At 40.3% G+C, this 10273-nt stretch overlaps 1 protein-coding gene and 1 pseudogene across 2 annotated transcripts in view; one reads left to right on the top strand and one right to left on the bottom strand.

The window, feature by feature from the left end:
- Positions 1-10273, bottom strand: part of ADNP (activity-dependent neuroprotector homeobox) — a 46055-nt gene that overhangs the window by 27128 nt on the left and 8654 nt on the right. The gene's annotated exons all lie outside the window — the stretch shown is intronic.
- LOC105548964 lies at positions 2807-4066 on the top strand (annotated as a pseudogene).

Below are 10273 nucleotides of genomic sequence, written 5' to 3' on the forward strand. Positions count from 1 at the left end.
GCCACCACATTCAGCTAATTAAAAAAAAAATTTAATAGGGGTCCTCCCTATGCTGCCCAGGCTGGTCTCCAACTCTTGAGCTCAAGTGATCTTCTTACCTCAACTCCGTGAAGTGTTGGGATTACAGGTATGGGCCACTGTGCCCAGCCAACATTCAATTTTGGAGACTAACACTGTTGAGTGAACAAGACATACTCATTCCTATTAGCCCTTGCAAATTATACCCACATCTACTGATTAGGGCCCAAACATTAAAGTTGTACTAATCCAGGCCCAAATCCTATTCATGTGTTTTCTTACAAAGCAAGAGTCAGACAGCTGGAATGAAAATCTGAGATTCATCTAGGCCCTAGGCTACAGATAAAAGTAAAACCATATGCATGATATATGTATCTGTGCAGAAACTTTTCAGTTTAAGTCCCATCTTCTTTTGGTTTTGTTGGTTGTGCTTTTGAGGTCTTAGTCATGAATTCTTTGCCTAGATCAATGTCCACGAGAGTTTTCCCTAGGTTTCCCTAGTTTCAGGTCTCACTTTGAGTCTTTTTTCTATCTTGAGCTGATTTCTGTATACGGTGACAGATAAGGGTCTAGTTTCATTCTTCTGCATCATGGTAATCCAATTTTCCTAGCAACATTGACTGAATAAGGAGTCCTTGTACATTATTTGGGTGATGGATACACTGAAAGCCCAGATTTCTTTTTTTTTTTTTTTGAGACAGTTTTACTCTTGTTGCCCAGGCTGCAGTGCAATGGCGTGATCTTGGCTCACTGCAACATCCGCCTCCCAGGTTCAAGCAATTCTGCCTCAGCCTCCTGAGTAGCTGAGATTACAGGTATGTGCCACCACGCCCAGCGAATATTTGTATTTTGAGTAGAGACGGGGTTTCGCTATCTTGGCCAGGCTGGTCTTGAACTCCTGACCGCAAGTGATCTGCCCACCTTGGCCTCCCAAAGTGCTGGGATTAGAGGCATGAACCACCACACCCAGCCCTAAAAGCCCAGATTTCACCACTGAACAATATGTCTATGTAACAAAACTGCACTTGTATCCCTTAAATTAATACAAAAAATTTTTAATTAAAAAAAATCTGATCCTCTCTCTCTTCCAAGTATCAAAAGTAAAAACATTTACTCCTTGTACCAAGAGGTACAGAGAACCTGGCTCACGAGGAAAAAATATTTGTAAGCTCACTGTATAGTGGAAGGATGATGACATAACATCGGTAACTGTGAACTTTAAGCAAAGAGGTAATTAACTGACCAACAATTACAATCATTTATGAAACAACTGCTCTGCCAAAAGCCCTGGATCTAGTCAGAGGCTGTACTCAGCTTCTTCTGGGTCAGGCAGACAGATAATCACCCAACAGATGACACTCCTAGTTTAGCAGGCTCAAGGTAAGGTCTGCAGGATCTGACAAACCAAGAATCAGTGGAACTTGTCTATGGTAGTTCTGCAGAGCTACCACATCAAGGATGGCACCGTATAGTCTGTATTTTTAGGGGAAGAAAAAAAGCAGAAAAGCATTTACTAGTATCATCTGAAAGTAAAACAAAACAAAGACAAAACAAACAAAAAGATAAACCTATTTTAGATGAGCAAAAGACAACCCAGCCGAACACCTCTGAACAGGCACAGATGAGCCAGAAGAAAAAGCTAGCCTCCAAGTTCAAACTTGTCCAGATCACATTTTAAACTATTTCAAGTGCGGATCTAGTATGTCATAGTGTGTCCTACTTTCCTTCAACTGCAGGTATAACTTTGCTACTTTACAATGTTCGGGAACCCAAACCTGAACATATCCCAAAGTGATGATTAATGTATCAGTTACACTAGTGAATGCAAAACTTTCATTTCCACTAGGAAAAGAATCTCTAATATTTCACTGAGAGCTACACAAGGATCGTTACTTCTTCCTGGTTAACACCTAAACATAAGCTACACTTAGCCTAAACCAGTGATTTTTCAAACCTCATTTATTTTTTTGAGATAGAGTCTCCCTCTGTTACCTAGGCTGCAGTGCAGTGGTGTGATCTCAGCTCACTGCAACCTCTGCCTCCCAGGTTCCAGCGATTCTCCCACTTCAGTCTTTCGAGCAGCTGGGATTACAGGCACGTGCCACCAGGCTGGCCTAATTTTTTTATATTTTTAGTAGAGATGGGGTTTCCGCATGTTGGCCAGGCTGGTCTCGAACTCCTGACCTCAAGTGATCTGCCTGCCTCGGCCTCCCAAAGCGCTGGGATTACAGGTGTGAGCCACTGCACCTAGCTTCAAACTTTTTTTTTAAAAGCTGTGAAATCCTTGTTTCCAAAGGAATCTTAGGTGAAATATAAAAAAGATAAAAACTAGCAGTGCTCAGGTTGAAAGAGAGAAAAAAAGGTTCCCTGCCACCAGTACCTCCAGGAAATAGTCACTAATCTAAACTAAGCCTGTGATGCAAATTTATGCAAAAGTGGCAGGTTACCGAAATGTAGAATCTGGGCCTAGTGGGCAATCAAACCAAAGCATGAAGTTTGATGGCTACAGAAGAATTCTGACAGTTTACTGAAAATCTTCACCAAATAACATTAGTCTGATCAAAGTATGAAGTGATAGGGAATCCACAGTAAACCTAAAGGATCAGAAAATAAAAGTTTACAGTGTGATTTTTTAAAAAAACATTTCTACCCTAAAGTTGTAAAGAAAAACACAGTCTCTCTGGGATTATCTTTTACCTGGGGTTGGGAGAAGAGAAGAGTGTGGAATCAAGGGCTAGAAATGATGCTATCACTACTGAAGAAAACGGCAGCTGTCAGGATGGGCACCATGGCTCATGTCTGTAAACCCAGCACTTTCGGAGGCCAAGGCAGGCAATCACTAGAGGCCAGGAGTTAGCGACCAGCCTGGCCAACATGGTGAAACCCCATCTCTACTAAAAATACAATAAAATTAGTTGTGCATGGTGGCACATACCTGTAATCCTAGCTATTTGGGAGGCTGAGGCCTGAGAATCGTTTGAATCTGGGAGGTGGGGGTTGCAGTGAGCAGAGATCACGCCATTGCATTCCAGCCTGGGCAACAGAGTGAGACTCTGTCAAAAAAAAAAAAAAAAAAAAAGGGGTAGCTGTATTTTCTAAGTTAATAAAAATGAGGAAGACAATCGGGCTACTACGATATAAACAATTTCATTTTTTGATAACATCAACCCAAGTTACTATGTAAGAATGTCAGACCCTTGATACTTAAATTACTCCAACTGATGCTGATGCAAGAATTTTTACATATATCTTATAACCCCCACTGGGGTTTAAGAGGAAGATTTTTGAAGTTTCTTTAAACCAATGATCTAACTAAAAAATGTCAAGTTACGCTGGCAATTTTCTAAGAGGGACAAGCATTTGATTCTCATGAACAGAATCAAAGCATCAGTTAACCGCTACCTGTGACGACACTTCTATTTAAAGAACAGATTTTGTTATGTCTCTGTGGAAACATTCAGTACCTGTTAAGATAAAAACTAATCAGAAAGAAAACATCAATCCTGGGAAAACAAAACAGAAGGGTGTGTGTCTAACCTAACGGTCTGCAACTGGGCCTACAGCGGAAAGCTGGAGGAGGTGAAGGAGAGGATTCTGGCTAATAAATCCCTGGCTATGAGAACTGACCAGGACACAAGTGCACTGCATTGGGCAGGCTCAACCAGACATACATAAATTGCTGAATTTTTGTTTCAACTTGGAGTGCCAGTAAATGATAAATACTATGCAATGTTGGTCTCCTCTTCAGACTGCTGTTTGTGCTGGCCAGAATGAGACTGTAAAAGCCCTTCTGGAAAAGGTGCTCAAGTGAATGCTGTCAATCAAAATGGCTCTACTTCCCTACATCATGCAGTTTCCAAAAACAGGCATGAGATTGCCGTCATGTTACTAGAAGGTGAGGCTAATCCAGATGGTAAGGATCATTATGAGGCTACAGCAAAGTACCGGGCCACAGCCAAGGGTAACTTGAAGATGACTCATATCCTTCTGTATTACAAAGCATCCACAAACATCCAAGACACTGACGGTAACACCCCTCCACACTTAGCCTGTGATAAGAGTGAAGAAGCAAAACTGCTGGTGTCCCAAGAAGCAATATTTACATAGAGAATAAAGAAGAAAAGAAACCCCGCAAGTGGCCAAAGGTGGCCTGGGTTTAATACTCAAGAGAATGGTAGAAGATTAAACAGCTTGGATTTCTTTTTACTTTATATGTTGTGATGCTGTCCCTAGTGTGCTGGAAAATAACGTACTTGGGCAAAAGACATCATCTGCAAATGTTTTCTCACCTTCAAAGTCTTATAAACATGTTGACTATTGTTCCTGTTGAGGTTCTTGTTCTAAACTTACAGCTTGCTTTCCGGGCACTGAATAACTATTGACGTTGTTCTACTGTTGTCATATATTCTTGTATACTGAATTTCGGCTAATTCTGAGTAAGTGATTCCGTGGCTGTTGTGAATCTTCAGTACCCCCCGAGCATGCACCTTGTATCAGTCTCTGAAACAGATTAGCTCCAATAGCAACAGGCTAGTTCTTCTGCTAGATGGTTCTAGATGGACTCCCTCCGTGATGTTCCTCCATACAGTTAAACATCCTAACTTTTTTTTCAAGCTCACTCAGGCCTATGCCAAATATTATTTTTCCCCAACCATGAGATTTTATTTTTGTGACAGGAGGAATATTTACATATTTTAGTGGACCACATTTTAAGTTGGGGGTTGTGCTCTAAAGTAATGAAAAACAACTTCTCATGTACACGTGTATTTTTTTTTGATAAGCTTTCCCAAGATAAAATGTATGGTTTTTAAAAAAGAAAGTTTTAAAGTACCTATATCAAGTCATCATATAGTGAAAAAAAGTCAAGCTTGTTAAAATGATATGTAACAAAATATATTGATTTGTATTTCAGAAACTAAAAAATAAAATGTTGAAAGAAAAAAACCATCATTCTTGTATTTACACATTGTCTTTCCTTCCTACCTTTCCCTCAGCAACATATTTAATACCTGTCTATATCACTCATTGAATCAAAAACTGTGGTCACAGTAAAACCCTATTTCTTCTTACAGCCAATAAGCCTTTATTGTTTCTATTTTAGGATTTGCGTCTGAACTAGTGAACATACTTTATTTACAGGTGCCATTAAGCCCTACATTTAAACCAGTTGCAAAAAGGTTTATGTATTTGCAATTTAAAAAAATTAATCTTTTTTTTTTTATTTTTTGAGACGGAGTCTCGCTCTGTCGCCCAGGCTGGAGTGCAGTGGCTGGATCTCAGCTCACTGCAAGCTCCGCCTCCCGGGTTTAAGCCATTCTCCTGCCTCAGCCTCCCAAGTAGCTGGGACTACAGACGCCGCCACCTCGCCCGGCTAGTTTTTTGTACTTTTTAGTAGAGACGGGGTTTCACTGTGTTAGCCAGGATGGTCTCGATCTCCTGACCTCGTGATCCGCCCCGTCTTGGCCTCCCAAAGTGCTGGGATTACAGGCTTGAGCCACTGTGCCCGGCCTAAAAAATTAATCTTATACAGCTTTGCTTTAAGATTGAGAGCCTACAGCCAGTCTGGAAATAATCACCCCACTCAATCTTTTTCTAAAATACACAGCCCTGAACAGAGGTAGCCGATTTCCATTCTCCTATAAGCTTGGGCAAAAGAGCTTCCAGATGCTGGAAACTCTTCATTGAAAGGCAGCTCTGATGCCTCCTCCTTTTCCTCTCCTCCCTCCCCCATCCATAAAACACATAATTCTGACTATCCAGGGCAGAATGATCTTCTGGATTAGCAGATAAAACTGTGCAGCAAGAGAGAGGTAAGAAAATAAAGTTTAGTCTCCTCTTTCCTTAAGCTTACTGGAAAATGTACAGTAGTACTGAGGCTGAAAAGGGGGGTGAGGGAGTTAGAGAACCAGGAAGATTAGAAAGAAAACTACTTTGCAAATGACAACACTTATGTACTGAAAGCTAAATTTGAACAATGAACATCAATTATACTGCCTAGGATAATCGTATTATAATACTCTTAATAAAGATAAGCGGTTTCTGTATTCCTCTATTTTTACTAGCTTCACTGGACTTTTACTATTCTCCCAGTTTGATAATAAAAGATAACCAAATACAAAACTGCCTCCAAAAATAAACATTGATTTTCTTCAAGTTTTTAACTGTTCTCAATTATTCTTTGTAATTTTTATAACCATTTCTTTAGTGTAAACTTATGCAAGGCGAAAGATGACATTTTATCTAAATACAGCATTCTATACAAAAATGTTTAGTCAAAGTAATATTTTTTGTCACTTTCCATCAACATGTGTGAATCCTTTCTACAAAAAAAACATGCTCTAAAAGATTGTTGCCTGATCACCTCAAGTGAGAGGGAGCACAAAATCCCACCAGGCAGCTCATTCCACACCGGACAGCTTTACAATGTTGTGTAACCTGCCCATAGCTCTCAGTTAGGCTATAAATTCCCCAGTCACATGACAGCCTTTCAAAACTTTAAGACACGCCCCTCCTCTCCCAGTGAACCAGGATCAGTTCTTCTCACCATTCCTTCCGTGATCTCACAGGCCACTCTCCAAAGTTATGCTCCAGCTTGTCAGTCTCCCCAGTTCCCTGAATAAACTGTTATTCGGATGTGACATATTCAGGAGATGTCAATTGATACAACACTACCCTAAATCTGGACATTATTTTTCAATTAATGCCCCTGAAAAGTGCATTTGTGTCAGTGGCATCCATTTCATACATGACATAAAAAATATTTTTAAAAATATGCAGTGCCTTTTCAGAGTTAGCTTGTTCAGCTGGTGAGGAAAAAGATAGTTTGGACTGAATCTAAATCACAATCACCAGTCTTCAGTGTCTCCTCAACTGCAGGAACACAAGCATTCTGTTTCTGAAATGAGGGTTGGAAAAACAAAACCAAAAACGAAAAAACAAATGTCCAGTACAGGCCTTAGGAAAGTCAAAAGACTGAGACTCATCTTCCAAATCACACCATCAACTGAAATCTGTTATGAAAAAGCAGCACTCTGAATCACTGAACCCAGGGGTTGCCTAATCTAAACTCTTCTCATCTTACAAATTAGTAGCTGAGGTGAAGCAACTGCTTGCCCATGAGTGAGCTGGGTCTCAAGGCCACCCTCCATACCTAAGATGCAGCACTCCTCTCATTACCCATGCAGACTGAACTCTATCTCTGACATTCACTAAAAACAAACAGCAGCATATTCCCTACATACATCTGAAAGTGCCAGAACTTCAATACTCAAGGTTGAAATGGTCTTCAAAAATTAAAAGGCTCAGCCAAACCAGCTGAAGCAATAATACAGAGATTAAGAATCTGTACACATCTCAAGTCAGTCAGATGGTTCTATCACATCCACAGAAGAAAGAATTCAGCTCTGAGGACACTTGTCTTAAATCACTCTTACCATCACCATGGAGGTCAAGAGTCACTAGATAGTCACATCTGAATAATCTGATTCTATCAAAATCAAAAGGGCAATATCTTGTAAAATGAAAACCACAACCTTGCTATCCTTAAATAACAGGCTAGCTTTTCAAAAAACAGATGTATCCTATGTCTCCCCTTTATTATTTTCCCATTGTTAATCCTCTAAGCATGGTCTTCTGAAAGTCCCTTGGGAAACTAGAGGCTTCCTTTTTTGAAAGGAGGGAGTTGATAGGAGGCTTGTCTGTTCTCAACTACCTCCAGGCTCCAGTCAAACTGGGAGAACAGTTAAAAGTCCAAAAAGTTACATAAGCAACTGGGAAGCGGGAACACAGGACCACACATAAACTTGTATATCAACGTTCTCAGCAGCATTATTCATAATACCCCCAAAATAGGAACAACTCAAAACAATTGATAAATGAAACGTGTTTATATCCACATAATGGGATATGATTCAGCCACGAAAAGGAATAAAGTACTGATACATGTTCCAACATGAACCTTGAAAACATTATACTAAGTGAATAAAATCAACCACAAAAGGCCAAATATTGTATGATTCCACTCATGAGGTACTTAGAATAAACAAATTCATAGGAATAGAAAAGTAAAATGGTGGTTGCCAGGGGCTAGGTAAAGGAAGAAACGGAGTTATTAACAGGTATAGAGTTTCAGTTCCGCAAGATTAAAAAAGGCTAAAATGGTAAAGTTTATGTATACTTTACAACAATGAAAAGTAAAGACATTCTTTTTTTTTTTTTAAAGTGGTTACTGGGAAATTTAAGGCAGCAGTGTTGATTAGGGAAGCAGACAAAGTCTGCTTATAATTTCAACAGCAGGGTAGTCTGGGTTCAAAATCAGGGGCATTTCTCACTGATGGGTCTCTTTACCAAAATGTGAGTATTAGGCATTTGTTAATACTCCCCAGTAAAGGACAGATCCTCTAGAACAAACCGTGGATGTAACACAGCATTTTGAAGGTCTATACAAATTTCCAGACCATTTTTAACACTATAATCATTTAATATGAGTAGTAATACATTAATGGAACCTAGGCGGCTCCAAAACCTTTAAGTACTTAAAGAAAAAAAAATGGTAGAGAGTTCATGTTATTGGCAAATCTGCTCCACTCCAAGAGGCCAGGGACAGTGTATTATATTACTTTTGGCAATGAAGGCCCTGATTCACCCTGGCTTAACTAATAGATTTAATACAGCTGGGGTTCCTTCAGTGAGACATTCAACTACTTTGTTTCGCAAACTTGAGCGTGTGGCAGTAGAAAAAAGATCTTCAGAGAATTCCCACGTTAAATTTTCAAATCACCTTAAGTTTCCGCTACAAAAGCAGAAGTGCAAGAGAAGAGGTCCTGGGAAAAATGAAATGGAAAGCTTTTGAAAGGTAACAGAATGATGAAAAATTTAATTTTAGCACTTTAAGGAAATTTGTTTTCTCTCATGCTGGTGTAGTTCATTAATAGCAAACCAATAATCTAACTGTAAACAGCCTGGCTCATCACATTACCTACCAATTATACAAAAATTATAATCACACTGTGATTTAAAAGTTTTATTTATTTTAAAAGCTCATCACAGGTGATCTCAGAGATTTAGTAAAATACAACCTGAAATAGTTAACAGATACGGCCGGCATTTATGTCTATAAATTATTATCATTACATATTATCTTTTAGCACATTCATTTTCCTAACCTCAATTGATGGACTAAACAGAACCCTTAAAATATGCAGCAGGACAAGGGTGCCATCTCACACGTGTGGCTTCCAGCTCTCAGCACTTTGGAAGGCTGAGGTGGGAGGACTGCTTGAGCCCAGGATTTCAAGACCAGCATGGGTAAATATAGTGAAACCTCTACTTAAAAAAAAAAAATATATATATATGTATGTGTGTGTGTGTGTGTGTGTGTATATATATGTATGTATATAACCAGGTGTGGTGGTGCAGGCCTATAGTCCCAGCTACTTGGGAGGCTGAGGCGGGAGGATGGTTAGAGCTGCAGTGAGCTATGATGGTGCCACTATATTTCAGCCTGGGTTACAAAGGGAGACCCTGGGACTTTGGTTTTTTTCCCTGCTGTATCTCTAACATCTATGTCAGTGGCTAGAACAAAGCAGGCACTCAATAAATGCAGACTGAATGAATGAATCCCTGCCTAGAAAAGGCTTACAGACATGACATCCAATAAATATTTGCAGTAAAAGAGGCGATGTATCAGATGTGTCCCAAACTAAATCCTAAGAGGCTTCATGTTTAGTTCATTCTCAGCAGGAAGGGTGGCAACAGCTGCTGAGCTGGGGCCACTAACTTAGGTGGAGAATCTGCATTTACTGCAAAAAGCTTCTGGCGCAGTTCCAGAGGCCGGAAAGCAAGGTGTTCTAGGAACTCCTTGCTCAACTTCACTGAGTCAGAATGGTTGCTATGTCAAACTTCTGAGTAACAAGGAACGACATGACTGGACAGGCAGGGTGAGGATAGGATGGGGACCCTGAACGTGAAGCTGGTCTGCTGCCATGTCTGGGAGGCACCGAGGAGATGCTGCAGATATCAAAGTACAGAAGGGACATGATTCTAATGGCACTTTAAGAGGATTAATCTGGGCCGGGCATGGTGGCTCATGCCTGAAATCCCAGCACTTTGGGAGGCCAAGATGGGCGGATCACCAAGTCAGGAGCTCGAGACCAGCCTGGCCAATATGGTGAAACCCCATCTCTACTAAAAATACAAAAATCAGTCGGGTGTGGTAGTGCACGCCTGTAGTCCCAGCTACTTGGGACGCTGAGGC

Source organism: Mandrillus leucophaeus, unplaced genomic scaffold (genome assembly GCF_000951045.1).
Source record: "Mandrillus leucophaeus isolate KB7577 unplaced genomic scaffold, Mleu.le_1.0 Scaffold428, whole genome shotgun sequence".
In the NCBI taxonomy this organism is placed as follows: Eukaryota; Metazoa; Chordata; class Mammalia; order Primates; family Cercopithecidae; genus Mandrillus; species Mandrillus leucophaeus.